Below are 16,581 nucleotides of genomic sequence, written 5' to 3' on the forward strand. Positions count from 1 at the left end.
GGATGTCTTAACTATACCCCCCCCCTGTTATCCAGCCCGGCAACGACTTGTCCATTGAAAGCTTGGGAGCGCTATTTAAATCTATTTTATTCCCCTTAGAAGCTAAAATGGAGCAAATTGAACTTAGGTTGGCAAATATTGAGTTACATCTGCTTTATTAGCAAACTCAAGTATGACCAACAAGCCGAGCGTAGCCCTAATTCCTGTATGCCAGACTGGGGGGGATATCTTCTTCAGTAGATGGTGGAGCCCCTATTCTTAATTGTAGACCGTCTGGTACACCAGGCTTTAACCCTGTATATCAGGCACCCCCTAAGCAGACTCCTGCCCCTTTGCCTAGTCAAAGTCAAAAGTTCTTATAAAGCGCACGATTCACCAGAAAGGTCTCAAGGCGCTGAGCAGAAAGAGACAACAACCCTGAGTTGAAACAGTGACACAGTTTTAGTTAGAGAAAAGCCATGTTTTCAAGCACCTCCGAAAGGCCAGGTGATTGGAGATGGATGACAGATGGGGGGGAAGCTTATTCCAGAGCAGGAGGGCAATATAAGAGAAAGCCCGGCAGCCATTTCTCACAGTTCTGGCCCTAGGACGGACCAGGAGACATTTAGAACTCGACCTTAAATTTCTGGGAGGTTTGTACCAGACCAATTTCTTAGCAAGATAGGAAGGGCCAATCCCCATAAGAAGTTTATGAACGATACTGAGTATCTTAAAGTGGCTTCTTTGGCGCACAGGGAGCCAGTGTAATTCCCTGAGACTGGGCAATGATGGTGACCGAGGTGCTAGGTCGAGCACCAGACGGGCTGCGGTATTCTGCACCGTTTGTAGCTTGGCCAATAGGCCCTCATTTATAGAGGCAAACAAAGCAATTGCCATAGTCGAGACGACTGACAATGAGTCCCTGAATCAGGGGTTTCCTAGCTTCAATGGGAAGCCATTTAAATATTTTACGCAACCTGCGCAGAATACCGTACCAGGGGCGGGAAACCAAGTTGACGTGAAACTTCATGGAGAGAGTGGGTTCAATCATGATTCCCAGGTCGCGTACTACCTCCTTGGGTTCCGGGCAGAGTCCCATATCTAGTGGCCACCAGTCTCGTGTCCATATCTGTTTGGCCTTACCAAACAGCATTATCTCCGTCTTACTACAATTCAGTTGGAGTTTGTTGGTACTCATCCAGTCCTTTATCGCGATCAAACATTTCTGAAATCTGGAGCGAGTATCAAGAAAATCCAAACTGCAGGTGATCAACACCTGCGTGTCATCTGCGTATGACACTGTAGAGAAGCCAAAAGATTTTATTATGTTGGCCAAAGGAGTAAGATAGAGATTAAAAAGCAGGGGGCTTAGGATTGATCCCTGAGGGACACCCAAAGAGAGGGGGATTTTGTTAGATTCCAAAGTATCAACCTTTACGTAGGTGTATCGGCCTGACAGATAGCTCTCAAACCAGGTATGGGCTTTGCCTCTGACACCTATCTCCCACAGTCGTTGGTGAAGAATACTGTGGGAGACGGTGTCAAAGGCAGCCGACAAATCCAATAGGACAAGAACCGCAGATTCACCTCTATCAAGAGTGAAGCGGATATTATCCACTACCTCCATCACTGCAGTCTCGGTCCCATGGGCTGCCCGGAACCCCGATTGTGGTAGTGATAACCAGGGGAATGCTGACGATTGTTACCTTGCACCGCCAGTGTTAATAAAAGAGTGTAGAGTTAATAGACCACGCCTACCAGACCTCCCACCCGAAGCAAATCGTTTTATGGTGGTTCTGGCGGGTGCCCCTGCTTTGGAAGAGGGGGAAGAAGAATCTTTTAGCTCCCTAAAAAATAAGGTAGTCAGATGGCTAAATTGGAATAGACCCTTGCCGGCTCATTTACATAATGAAATTATCATGGTAAGAAGGTTGCCCTGGTTGGGTAAGACAGCTAAGACTATAAATGGGGACTGTATAACAGTTAATTTTAGAGACCCTCGAACTGTCTCCCATATTTGTGCTGGTTTCAATAGGTCATTTGACTCCACCATCCAGACACTGCCATTGTCCTTCTTTTTCCCCCCTAACCGTATGGCTTATGGAAGAGGCACGGATGATTGGACAAGGGTTGAGCGGAGAGGAAGAAACAGAAGATTCAATGGTAGACCAGCCCCTATGCCAACCCGCGTTCCCTTTTGCGATTTATAATCGCTTTAGTTGTCTCGATGCAGTAGACTGACTACCTCCTGCTGCCCAGTTGTCACCAATGGGAGGAATCCCGGATTTTATTAAAGAAACTTTGGTGGGAAGTATCGACCTTTCTGAGTGACCCTGTGGAGCATTTGCCAGTGGCTGTAGTTCAACCGGGGATAAAAAATCAGTTGGTCTCTACTACCCCCTTGTGTGATAACCTTGTGGAGCACTTGCCAATGACCATAGTACAATCAAGGACAAGCAGTGATAAACGATCCTATAGTTTAGAGGCTTTATCACAAAAGGCACCTCCTCCTGTGCTCGTAGGAGAGTTTATAGGTGTGGAGGACGGCCTTCATGGTACTGGGTATAAACTAGTGAGCTGGAATATCGCCGGTTGGCGAAAAAAGGAAGAGACTCTTGGTTGGAGGGAGTCTGTTACCAGTTACGACATACTCTGCCTCCAAGAGACGTGGTCCACGGTAGAGATACATTTTGATGGATATGTGTCTTATAATTGTTTAGCGCAGGAATCAACCATGGGCAGGGCACAAGGTGGGCTGGTGATTTTATTGTCTGTGAACTTTCCGGTACGAGTAAGATCCCATACCATCATTGGATTCCATTCACAAGTGCTCTGGTTGCAACAAAGTGGGGGTCGAAATATTCTGCTAATTAACCATTATAATAATGTGCTTGACTCCTCTTGCTCCACAGTAGTTAACGAATTGGAGACTACAGTTGAGAAAATCTGTAGGACCAATCATGTCCCTTTTGATATTATTTGGGGGGGGGATTTTAATATCCGTACATGCCCCTTTTCGTTTATGAATGTCTGCGGTATTGATGGGGCAAGGGGGAGGACCGGGCCCACTTTGTCCACACACCATATGGAGAGTCTCTCAATACATTTATGCTGAAATTAGATCTGTTAATTCATCAGCCGGCAAATGATAGCGAGGGCAATACTGTCCCTACCTTTGTGGGGAGGAATTCAGCTTCTATCATTGACTATCTGTTGGTCTCAGTTAATATCAGCTCTCTCTGCACTATTCCGGAAATTGTCGATGTGGGCCTTAGTGACCATAACGGCATTACTATGTTTATGTTAATTTGGGGGAGGAAGGTTCAAGTTGCCCGAAGGACTGTTGCTGAAATAATTCCCTGTAGACAGAACGGCATCAGGATCAAATGGTGCAGGGATAACTCAGAACAATTGCTGATTAAAATTGTGGTAGCTAGTCTCCAAGAGTTGCAACGCTGTCTAGACGTTAATACAGGTGCATCATGTATCCTTGCCGAATTTGAGAACTTAAATGACATTATCAAAAGGACTTTAACTATCACCAAGGCCAGTAGTACTAGGGAGACTGTAGGCTGGTTCAATTGGGCCTGTACGAAGTCCTTACGAGAATTAAAGAAAGCTCTCTCAAACTGTCCTAGGGATAGGGAAGTTGTTAAATCTCTTAGGGCAACCTATAAACACCATCTGAATTGTAGGAAGCAGGAGTTAAGGGAGGAAGCTTGGGACAATCTCTCAAAAGCGGCAGAGCTCCGAGACAGTAAGCTTTTTTGGAATACTGTAAACAGCCCTTTCCTCCAGAAAGAGGAATTCCCTGTATTATCTGCCCAGGTTAGTGAGGAAAGCTTGGTTTTGTACTTCACTGGTATCTTTAACCCGGGCGGGGGAGATTTTACATGCTCTAGGGCGGTAGTCCCCGGCCCAAATTTACCCCTCAATATTACAACACTAGAGGTAGACAACGCTATTCGGAATAGTAAGGGAGGGAAGGCCCCTGGACCTGACGGGGGGCCGGTCGACCTGTATAAAGCGGATCTATTGTTATGGGGCCCTCTCTTGACCCAGGTTTTTAATGCGGCAGTTAAGGAATGCACTCCATCTACATGGGGTGAGTCCATAATTATACCAATTTATAAGAAGGGAGATAGAGGCGAGGCTAAGAACTATCGCCCTATCTCCCTTCTAGACTCATCTCTGAAAATAATGAGCAGGGTGCTCTTGCTGCGACTGGAAGAGTGGGCAGAGGCTAATGTTATCCTTGCGGATTCCCAATTCGGGTTCCGCAAGGGCATCGGTACCATCGAGCAGTGTATTAACCTAGATCTAATTATTGGTAAATACACCCGAGCCAAGCAGGGCTCGTTATTCCTCTGTTTTGCGGACCTTACCAGCGCATTTGATTTGGTGGATCATGATTTATTGTGGACTACACTACTTGATCTGGGCGCCCCTGCTGCAATTATTTTTTTTTTGGCCAGATTGTACAGTAAGTTGTCGGCCCAGATTCGATTTGGCCAAGCGGGGGAATGCACCAATAACTTCAAGGTCAAATCAGGTATTAGGCAAGGCTGTGTCCTTGCCCCACTCCTTTCCTCCCTTTTTATTAATGCCATGGATTCCGAGTTGAAATGGTTAATGCTGATGCACCACTTGTTGAGGGCCAAGCGATCCACGTACTGCTCTATGCAGACAACACTGTTCTATTATCAAGAACACCTGTCGGTCTGCAGAGATTAATGAACAGTTTTTTTTATTTTATAAAGGGGAGGAAACTAAAAATTAATAACTCAAACTTTTATCATGGCTTGTGGGAAGAAGGTAAAGAAGTTAAGATCATTCCAGTTCAAGGATCAAAAAATTGAAGTGGTGGATACATTCTGTTATTTAGGGATTATTTTTAGCAGCAGTGGCATGTGGGCACCGGAGATACTTAATATTAAGGCTAAGATGGGTAACGGTGCTTCTGGTGTTTTTAAATTTGCCTCTAAAATTGGAAGTCGTCGTATATACGACATGTTGTATGTATACCGACATAGATGTGCTCCAGTGGCACTCTATGGTTCGGGTGTTTGGGGACACTGTCGTCATTGGGATCTGCAAGTGGCGGAAAATGACTTTTTACAGAGGCTTCTTTGTCTCCCAACCTCAGCCTCTAATGAGTTCGTTCATCAAGAAGTTGGGTTGGAATTTTTGACTGATCTAATAGGATTGAGACCATTATTGGCCTGGAGATCTATCTGGGCCAAGGATGAAACTGGTTTCACTAGGAGAATCATTAATGACAGCCTCCGCTTGGATAAATACAGTCTGATCCCATGGCTTAAATACGTTATAACATCATATAGAGACATGTTTGATATGGATGTTTTTTCGGATCCAGCTAGCGCCACTGATATTTCCAAACAGGAGCTAAAACATGTCTATCTGGGGGTTAAAGCATAATTGCGTAGTGAAGCGAGCCGCCAGTTTGTAACACATCAATTTTACCATTCTAATAACTTGGCAGGCTATGGCTTTTCGAAGTATATAAAAGTGGTCACTAAGCAATCTCACCAGTATGTCCTCACCAGACTAAGATTAGGCATCGTTCACAATCTGGTGGCTTTCCCCCTGATAAAAAAGCATACGTCAATCCCCTGTCCATGCGACGGGACTTCTAAGCAGAGCACTGTGCACTTTTTGCTTATTTGTCCTCTGTACCCGTATCTCCGTATTGCCTACCTTAAACCCCTTTTTAAAAAATACTCTGTCTACTGTTAAAACTGCCATGAGGCTTTTATTTGCACTTGATGTACCGGACATGTGTTTTTTACAGCAACATTTATTTTGAAATCCGTGTCCGCCAGGAAAAGTATGGAATTTATAACCCAACTGTGAATGTACTGTTTTTCCGTAAATTAGCTGCTATTGCTGACGTGTTACCTCTCCCTTTTCTGTGATTGTACTGAATTCCTAATTTAAATTTTTTATAGCTGTTATGTAATCTTGATGTATTTTCTTATGTGCTTTTATGATTGTTTTTTAAATGATCGAATAAAGCTTTTGAATTGAATAGTAAAAGAATTAGTTAAACATTTTTTCCCAAAATTTGTTTTTCATTTGAAAAATCTGTGATATATCACACTGTAGAAAATTACTCAAGAAAAAAAAATTCATTGACAAGTTAGGATATAAGGGTTACATCAGGTATGTTATATATTTTTTTATAACTATTAAAATTTGTAATTTTTTAAAAGATTTAAACAATGAAAAACAAAAAAGTAAAGAAAATATAAAATACCTCCTAATTTTTTTAAAAGGAACCCTGAAACATCATACATACAACCTAAGGTTACAGAGGTGTTACACTTAGGAATTTGTAGTAAAAAACCTTCGAAATTCACTGAAAAAACCCTAGGTTTGAGGAACGTTTTAGTTGGGAATTAGCATTTAAAAAAACCTTAGAAACTCACTGAAAAAAAACATAGGTTTCAGGAACGTTATAGTTAGGAATTAGCATTATAAAAACCTTAAAAATTCACTGAAAAAACCACTGGTTTCAGGGATGTTGGTTAGTTGGACATTTCATTCCTACAAAGCCAGAGATTAGTCCGTTCTAGTTAGTAAATTGAACTATAACTCGCGCCCCCGCAATGCACTGCTGATGACGTCACATATTACATCACTCATGACATGGTCTGTGACATCACTGAGGTAATTTTCTAGAGCGTACAATACCCGAAAGTGTCTAAGCCCTGTACGGATCAAAAACCCAGGAGACCAGCCATCTGGAGGCCCACCTCAAACATAGCTGATGACCTATTTTTAACTGAGTTAACTCTTTCGTGCACAGCTGCAAGATGGGTTGCAAGCGTAGGGATAAACGCAAGGAGTTCCATAATTTCCTCCCGCTGTGCACAAGCATTCTTCCACCCCACTGTGCTTTGCTTATTCTTGGGACAGTGATAATGTGTGCTGAGCTCATTCTAAGGTTCTGACAAGAAGTATACCATGAAAACCGATCCTGGAAAAAGGTCGGCCCGTCTCTGTGAAGGGCCCTGTGGATAATGCAGAGGGCCTTAAATGAAATCTTCTTTTCCACTGGCAACCAGGGGAGGCCGTGCTTAAAGTGAGAAATTGGTCCAAATTTGGGAACCTTCAGTAGTGTTTTTGCTGCTGCATTTTGGAGGTCCCCAAATATAGGGCATTGCAGTAATCTATCTCGGAAACAATGAGTGCCATCATCAGTCTTTTGTAGATCGAAAGAAATGAACGGCAACATTTTCTCAAGTACACTCAATATTTTAAAAAAACGCTGAAGTCACAGCATTGATTTGTTCTGAAAAGCATAGTTTTGTATCAAAGATGATACCCAAATTTCTTGCCTTTGGCACTGTTCTTGGGACGGCACCAAACTCAGAGGGCCACCAGGATGCATCCCAGAAAGAGGTGTCGTTTCCAAAAAGCAGAACCTCCGTTGTATCAGAGCTCAGCCTGAGACAGTTTCTTTGCACCCAGTCCTGGGCCATGCATCTACAAAAGTTATCTGCTTCCTTTTCCACCTCCAGTGAGATTGATACCACAATTTGTGTATCGTTAGTGTAGGAAAATCCCACCAGGCCAAACTTTGAATGCGATTGACAAGGGGTAGGGCTGGGAGCAGATCCTTGCGGCACCCCACAGGGGAGAGAGAAAGATCTGGAACTAGCGTCTCCCATCTCTACCCACTGTTGTCTCCTGTTGAGAAATGAGCTCAACAATGCTAGTGCAGTGTTCCTGAAGCTTAGAGACTGCAGTTGTTTAATAAGAAGTGTGTGATGAACTGTATCCAAGGCGGCAGAGAGATCCAGCAGAATCAATGCCTCTCTGCCACCTTTGTTGACTAATCCTTTTAGTTCCTCAGAAACCGCCGCCAGCACTGATTGAGTAAAATGCTTTGCTCTAAAACCATATTGAGAAGAATCAAGCAGCTGGTTGGCATCTAAGAAGGAAAATATTTATTTGTTTTTTGCCTCCTCCAGAATCTTGGCCGGAAATGGGAGATGGGCTTATAACTTTCCACCTGCCTAGGGTCCAAAGAGTTTTTTCACCAGAGGAAGTATGGAGGCTCTCTTCCAGATGGTTGGATATTGTCCAGAGCTAAGAATCCCATTTAATAGATTCCTAAGTGGTCCAGCAACCGTACTGGCCACTGAATTAATGACCATAGGAGGACAAGGATCCGACTGTGCGCAGGATTTGATAGAACTTATAAGATTGAGTTTTATCCCAAGTAATGGGTGGAAACTTTCAAATCTGGGTGTGCCCATTGGCCCACAGGCTAGTCTGCAGTTCAAAAACACGACATGATCTGGAGCTGCCACTATGTTTGACATATTCGAGACAGATTTAAAATTCCTGAAATATAGAATTAACTGTTCGAGGCATGTGGGCTGCTGAATTCACATCTTATGCATAGATCGCCGCCTAGTGTTGGGTCCGGATGATTGCACATTGTTGTCCTGGAAGAGTCTTCGAAGTATCACGATATAGGTGGCTCCTCCCCTGGACTACAGTGCGCATGGGCATCCTCTCCATCCTCAGATTGTTTTTTTCCGCCATTGGGTTCGGATGTACTTTCGTAACTCACGTTCGGAATCGATATAAAACACTTTTTTCAAGGCCAAAAGGCCTTAGGGGCATCGGTATTGTCTTTCGTTCGGTGCAACGTACTTGTTCCAGTTCTTCAAGCCGGACGTCGATTGCCTTTTTTGCCTTTTTTCGACACCAAGCCCCATCAACGATCTACGATGGAACGGAGCCGTTCAAACGGTGCCCCGTTTGCAACTCAAAATACCCTCACATCGATGTGCACCCGGTGTGCAATAAATGTCTATCACCGGACCACGACGAGGCCAGCTGCATGACCTGTTCTCGATTCAGGTCAAAGAAAACACTTCGGCGCTCAGCGAGACAGTCGGCGCAGTAGACAGCGCCCGACCCAGAGCACATCTTCGAGGCTGAAGAAGAAAAGGGCGTGGAAGAAGAGGATCCTGATCAACAGTCGGATGCCGCGTCGGAGCAAAACTCAAACTATGATGAGGACGAAGATGAAGACTACGTCCATGATAAAGACGTCGTCGAGGTAGGAGACTACGCACAGGCCATCGGAGCCGTCGATGACGACTCAAGCGATGAGCAAGGCCCAACCGCAGTCGCGCGGCCCGATAATGACACTGTACCTTCCAAGGCTCAGGTCGAGGCATCGCCGGAAGGCCTCAGCCAAGATCTTCATTCACATTCTATAGCCCCGCTTCAAGGCCCGGCTAAGAATATTTCTAAAGAGCCATCGGTCGATCAACCACAGTCAGCTGTGAAATCGAAACCGAAACCGACAGAAGTTAAATCAAAACCGAAACTGATAAGTCATCGGATCGACGACTTCGAATCCAATCAAATCGAAGAGTGTCATCGACCCCTCGGGGTCAAAAAGGGGTGTCGGACCGAAGATCGGCTCGACAACGCCTGTATCCAAAGTCAAGCACGTCACGCTGACGCCGTCGACGTCCAAGTCCAAAGATGGCGACACTGACAAAGGACTCAAGGCTCAGAAGACTATCGATCCGAAGCTTCAGGCCTCCAAGCACCTAATGGTCAAAGCCTTCGAGTCGAAAACCAAACTAGACCCGAAACAGCATAGCAAGTTGAAGTGGAAGAGCGTGCCTACTGCGCACCAAGAGCTCGAGTCGACGCATGGCCACGAACAGCATCCTGATAAAACAAAGTCGGTCGCATCTAAGGCGGCGCCAACCTCAACGCAGGTCAGTCAGTCTCCGAGGCCTACGCGACCAATAAAGTGCGGACTGCCCCCGAGTGCGCGCCCTAAGGCTTTCCAGCTACAAAAAAGAACCGACACAACAACAAAATCGTCGGTGGCCTCAAGGACACAGCCCATGGAAGAGGATGTGGTGTTCCAGGCGCCATCCTATGATAATCGGTCTAAACTTTTCATCGACTCCGATACTGGAAGACTCACTATTTATAAACGTAAGATCATTCCAGAAAATCCTATGGAGTCATACAAAATACCACCCAAAAAGAAAAGGGACTCTGCTACCTCACCTGCTCTTTTTGAACCTATAGAGTCCTATGGACAGGAATATACCTATTCTCCCACACATACCACTGAGGATGTGGGGGAAGGATACAATGAGGATGAATTTACTTATCCTATTGACACAGATCAAGAGGAGTCTCAACCCTGGACTGACCCGGTTGACCCTAGTGAACCACACGCCACACCTGACACTCAGTCATATACAGTCAAAACCTCGCCTACTGAAGATACGGCTGCGTTTCACGCATTAAGTGAAAGAGCAGCCAGTAAGCATGATGTAGAAATGCACGCTGACCCGGTAGAAGAGGACTTTTTGTTTGATACTTTCTCAACTTCGGGAAGATCAGTAAAAACATTATGCTTAAGGGTGTCCTTAAACACGCTGGTGACCTTTTCAAAGAAACCACAAGGGCACGAGTTGTAAACCCCAGAATTGAACGGAAATACAGGCCTGCACCTGTAGACCCTACGTATATCAAAGGCCAGATCCCATTGGACTCCTTGGTGGTGGCTAATGCTCGTAAGAGAGCAAACTCTCAAACAAGTGGTGATGCTCCTCCTCCGGACAAGGAATCCAAAATCTTGGAAGCTTCTGGCAAACGTGTGGCGGCTCAAGCGGCAAATATTTGGAGAATCTCAAATACACAGGCCCTATTAGCCAGATATGATAGGGATCATTACAACAAGTTAGAGCAGCTACTACAACACCTGCCTGACGCTTATAAGGAGGGAGCAGAAATGCTAATACAGGAAGGGAAGCTAATTACAAACGCATCCATTAAATGTGCGCTAGATGCGGCAGACACAGCAGCTAGGGCCATCAACACAAGTGTGATGCTCAGAAGACATGCCTGGCTCCGTATCTCTGGATTCAAGCCAGAGATCCAAACAACTTTACTCAATCAGCCAGTTAACCCTGAATTTCTATTTGGTCCCGATGTAGACACGACCCTAGAAAAAATTAAAAAAGACACTGAGACCGCCAAATCCATGGGAGCTCTGCAGTCACAGCAGTTCAGGGGCGGTTCCTTTCGTCGTTCCGGTAACAGGGGAGCTTCTAGAGGTCAAGCATCACAGCAAGCCCAATACAACCAAGGAGGAACACAAACCACCTATAACAAAAGCAATAGGGGGGGGATATCGTGGAAACATCACCAAAGGCAGAGGACGAGGAAATAATACCAGATCCTCTGCCACCAATAAACAGTGACGTCTTGTCACTGCCCCCAGACCATATAACACCGGTCGGGGGAAGACTTCAGCAGTTCCTGCCAGTCTGGGAAGGCATTACCACAGACAGGTGGGTGAGACAACTTATCCAATACGGCTATTGTCTAGAACTAACCTCCACTCCACCCAACATACCCCCAAGGCACCGTCCTATGTCCGCAGAGCACATGCACTTATTGCAGCAAGAAGTCACCTGCATGCTGCAAAAAGGGGCCATAGAACTCGTGCCTTTAGAACAACAGGGTACAGGGGTGTACTCACTGTACTTCTTAATATCAAAAAAGGATGGGTCTCTCAGGCCCATTCTAGACCTCAGACCCTTGAACCAATACATCTTGTCAGAACATTTTCACATGCTCACTTTGCAGCAAGTTCTACCATTGCTCAGTCAGGGGGATTTCCTAGCAACCCTAGATCAGAAGGATGCATATTTCTACATTCCAATTCACCCAGGTCACAGGAAATATCTCAGATTCACCATAAGCAAGCAGCATTACCAGTTCAAGGTCCTGCCTTTCGGGGTCACTACGGCCCCCAGAGTGTTTACCAAGTGCTTAGCGACAGTAGCTGCGCACCTTCGGAGACAACACATCCATGTCTATCCTTATCTGGACGACTGGCTTATCCAGGTGAAGTCAGCCCAGCAATGTGCCAGGCCGCACAATTCACCTCCTACACAGTCTAGGATTTTCACTCAATTACCCAAAGTCTCATCTTCAACCCGCACATGTACAACAGTACCTAGGCGCGGACATAAACACCCTGGCAGCAACAGCACAACCAAATTCAGCAAGAATCAACAGGATGCAATTGCTGATTCAAAAATTCAGACCCCATCACTCACTCCCAGCGCAAGTGTTTGTGCAGCTGATAGGCATGATGGCCTCCTGCATCTTTATAGTCCCTCACGTGTCCGCTTCAAGAGTGCTTGGCACGACAGTGGAACCAGGCTCAAGGACATCTAAAGGACCTAGTGTTGGTGACTGGTCGTGCATACAACTCTCTGCATTGGTGGAACACACAAAACTTTTGCAGGGGACGACCGTTCCAAGAGCCTGTACCACAGATAGTGCTGACGACGGACGCTTCTCTACAGGGCTGGGGAGCACATGTCCTCCAGTATACAGTGCAGGGACTATGGAGGATGCAGCAGCAGAAGATGCACATCAACCTACTGGAACTGATGGCAATCTTCATGGCAATGAAGGCGTTCAAATTGCATTTGTGCAACAAAGTCGTGCTGATCCGGACGGACAACATGACTGCAATGTATTACATCCAGAAGCAGGGAGGGACAAACTCTCCACAATTGTCACATCTAGCCCAGAGCATGTGGAAGTGGGCCATTCAAAGAAACATGTTCCTCATGGCGGAACACCTCCCAGGCAAGGACAACCAGATGGCGGACCTGCTCAGCCGGCACAGCCATCAAATGCACGAGTGGGAGATACATCCCTCAGTGCTACAACCGTATTTCCAGCAGTGGGGTCATCCAGAGATAGACCTATTCGCCACAAAAGAAAACGCAAAATGCCAAACATTCGCCGCCAGGTTCCCACACCCGCAGTCTCAGGGCAATGCGATATGGATGAACTGGTCAAACAGATTTGCGTACGCTTTTACTCCAGCACCGCTCATACCACTGGTGGTGAGCAAACTGCGGCAGCACTCAATGACACTCGCCCATGTTGGAGCAACTAGGATAAGGCAGGCATGGTACACCACGTTCCTAGAACTTTCAGTGGTGCCTCACCAGCGACTGCGACTCACACCCAGTCTCCTCACTCAGAGCCGTGGAGACATTCAGCACCCAGATCTGCAACAGTTAAGCCTTGCAATATGGCTCCTGAGGTCATAGAGTTTGGCTACCTAAACCTGCCCACTGACTGTATGAACATTATCAAGGAGGCTAGAAGGCCTACAACCAGGGCGTGCTACGCGGCCAAATGGAAGCGTTTTGTCATTTATTGTTCAAATGATGACATAAATCCGCTCGATGCATCAACGCAAAACATATGTTATTTGCTGCACCTACACAGTTGCAATCTGGCATATAGTTCCATCAGGATACATTTAGCTGCAATGGCAGCTTATCTTCAAAACAGACAGCACCTTTCCCTTTTCAAAGTGCCTGCCATTAAGGCTTTTATGGAGGGACTCAAAAGAGTAATTCCTCCCAGACACCCGCCTTCACCTGTCTGGAATCTAAACATAGTTCTCACCAGACTAATGGGACCACCTTTTGAACCTCTTCACTCTTGTGAAATACAATTTCTGACATGGAAGGTGGCCTTTCTAGTAGCGATCACATCGCTAAGAAGGCGAAGTGGAAGCGATTTGTTATCTATTGTAACAATAATGACATTAATCCGCTAGAGGCATCTACTCAAAACATCATATGTTATCTCTTACATTTGCACAGATGCAATCTGGCTTACAGTTCCATACGGATACATCTAGCCGCCGTAGCAGCTTATCTTCAAAACAGGCAGCACCTTTCACTCTTCAGAGTGCCTGCTATAGACGAATCATTCCACCAAGACACCCACCTTCACCTGTCTGGAACCTCAACGTGGTTCTCACCAGACTAATGGGACCACCTTTTGAACCTCTACATTCCTGTGAGATACAATTCCTAACATGGAAGGTGGCCTTTCTAGTAGCTATTACATCGCTCAGAAGAGTTAGTGAGCTGCAAGCCCTAACTATTCAGGAGCCTTTCATACAGATTCATGCTAATAGGGTGGTGCTGCGTACCAACCCTAAATTTATGCCTAAGGTTATGTCCCAATTCCACATTAACCAAACAATAGAACTGCCAGTATTCTTCCCAAATCCAGATTCAGTGGCACACGCTGCACACACTAGATGTTAAAAGAGCTCTCCTGTATTACATAGACAGGACAAAAGATTTCAGGAAAACTAAACAACTGTTTGTTGCCTTCTCTCCAGAGCACAAAGGCAACCCCATTTCCAAATCAGGTATAGCCAGATGGATTGTTAAGGGCATACAAATCTGTTACCAAAAAGCTAAACTCAGGTTTCAGGTTTTAAAGTCTTTATTTCGATAATAAAATCATTAAAGACATATATTTTTTTTAAAACGTGAAGTTTTGGACATACAGATTATTATGAGTTGGTATTACAGCAAACACGAATATAGCTTCAGTTACTGTATACAGATCCGAATTTCATGAAATTCATACATATAGAGTATAACATTGTTTTAAAATTACAATTAAACAGCCTGACAATACAAAGACAAACCTGACCTAGAAATTGAAAAAGATTGGAATTAAAAACATTGGAGTTAAAAAAGAGACAGGATCTTAATCATTTCTGCTTACTTCTCATTCTAATCACCCATGCCCACCCCAAGAATTTGGCTACGCTCACAACAATTACGTCAGAGGTGTTAGTTCTAAGTGCCCAAATAGCCTCAGCACACACTTTGTATTTAAGTCGCTTGCAAAGGGGTTTTATCCATTTACTTCGAGGGGCTTGATAAATCGGACAGGCAAATAGAAGATGTCCCACACTCTCCTTGTGTCCCGGGCACCAAGAGCAATATTCGCTCACTCCATTAAACCAGTTTTTAGTGAACGAATTCAAGGGCAAGGATCCCACACGAAACTGGTGGTAAAGTTTCTTGTCAAGTGGCCTAGTGATAATGTCCCAATAGTTCTCTAGGAAGGGATCCAACTTGTGAGTCAGGAACCTTCAATCAATCAATCAATCAGGAGTTTGTTAAAGTGCGACTACTCACCCGTAAGGGTCTCAAGGCGCTAGGGGTGGGGGTGGGGGGGGTTGGGGGGGTGCAGGTTCCATTCCATCAATGAGGGGGTCTGTCGAAGAGCCAGGTTTTGAGGTTTCTTGCGAAGATGGGGAGCGATGTTGTCTGTTCCTGTTAAACTAGCGGAACCAGAAGCAGTGACCAAAACTTGACGAACAGGGCCCAATAAAGTGCCTTGTACTCCTGTTTTGATGGAAAAATATTAGATCCCGGGGAAATCCACAACTGTTCAAGGCCCATTTCAACCAGGATCGATTTTACTGCACGCAGCCATGGAATACTACCGGACCCCCAAATTGATCTTACTTCAGCAAGCTCATTAGCAAAAAGACTAAGGTCGGGAGAGGTCCAAATACGTCTCCAAAAAGCCACCAGTCTGTACCTTGCCATTTCGTTTATTGGGTTACAGCCCATATCCAGACAAAGTGGTTTAGATGGAGAGGATTGGGGTAGACCTACAAGTTTCCGCATGAACTTGCACTGCGTTTTCACCAGAGCAGAGAGGTCCATATGTCACCAAAGATCTGCCCCATAAAAAATTGCAGCGTTCACCTTGGTGGTATAGATCCGAAGTGCAGGTTTAACTCGTTTAGTAAGGGACCTTTTATGCTCTTGTAGGAGATAACCCGTGAGACGCGCAAATTTTAAATGTAATGTGTCCACCTGCGCTTTCCAACGGAGACGATAGTCCAAGGTTACTCCCAAATAGGTCATAACCTCGACTTGTTCCAAACTCTCTCCCTTCATAGTCACTACACTCCTTAGGGGATGACTCTTAGTGAGCACCATAAATTTCGTTTTGCTCACATTAATCTTAAGATCGTTGATGCGACAGAACTCCTCAAACCGGTCCAGTGCTAACTGTAAACCGCTACAGGTCTTGGAGAGGAGTAATGTGTCATCTGCGAAGATGAGCATAGGGAACCTGGTCCCACCCAGAGTGGGTGCATCAGTGGGGGTACTGGCAAAAAACTTAACCACTTGATTGATGAACAATAGAAAGAGCGTGGGCACCAGTACGCACCCCTGACGGACGCCCCGTGTTACGGGGAAGCAGTCCGTCACCTGTCCTTGGCCTCCCCATCTAACCCTTGCAAAATTGCCCTCGTGTAATCTGACAATCAGATCTAATAATTCAATTGGCAATCCCAGGTCTCTAAGAACGGACCAAAGTTTGGCCCTGGGCACCAAGTCGAAGGCCGACTTCAGATCGATAAACGCTGCATAGATAGTTCCACCGCCCAGCAGCACCACCTTCCAGTAGATCAGGCAAAATCTGAAAATCTGATCGATGGTACTTGTACCAGATCTGAAGCCGGCCTGCATTGGGGACAAAATACCCTCTAGCTCCATCCAGCCCTGAACTCTTGCAAGGACCATCCTTGGTTTTTTTTTTTTTTAAACTGTTTTATTAATTTTGTGCGCACATCATACAGTCTCAGTTCTCCAATCAACCCTCTCATGTTCCATATCTATCTGTCCCTCCCGCACATTCCCCATCAACAGA

The 16,581-nt window shown here is 45.4% G+C and overlaps 1 protein-coding gene across 4 annotated transcripts in view; it reads left to right on the top strand.

The window, feature by feature from the left end:
* The window catches only part of GTF3C1 (general transcription factor IIIC subunit 1), a 2,559,884-nt gene that overhangs the window by 563,382 nt on the left and 1,979,921 nt on the right, over positions 1-16,581 (top strand). The gene's annotated exons all lie outside the window — the stretch shown is intronic.

The sequence above is a fragment of the Lissotriton helveticus genome, chromosome 10, assembly GCF_964261635.1.
Source record: "Lissotriton helveticus chromosome 10, aLisHel1.1, whole genome shotgun sequence".
Taxonomy (NCBI): Eukaryota; Metazoa; Chordata; class Amphibia; order Caudata; family Salamandridae; genus Lissotriton; species Lissotriton helveticus.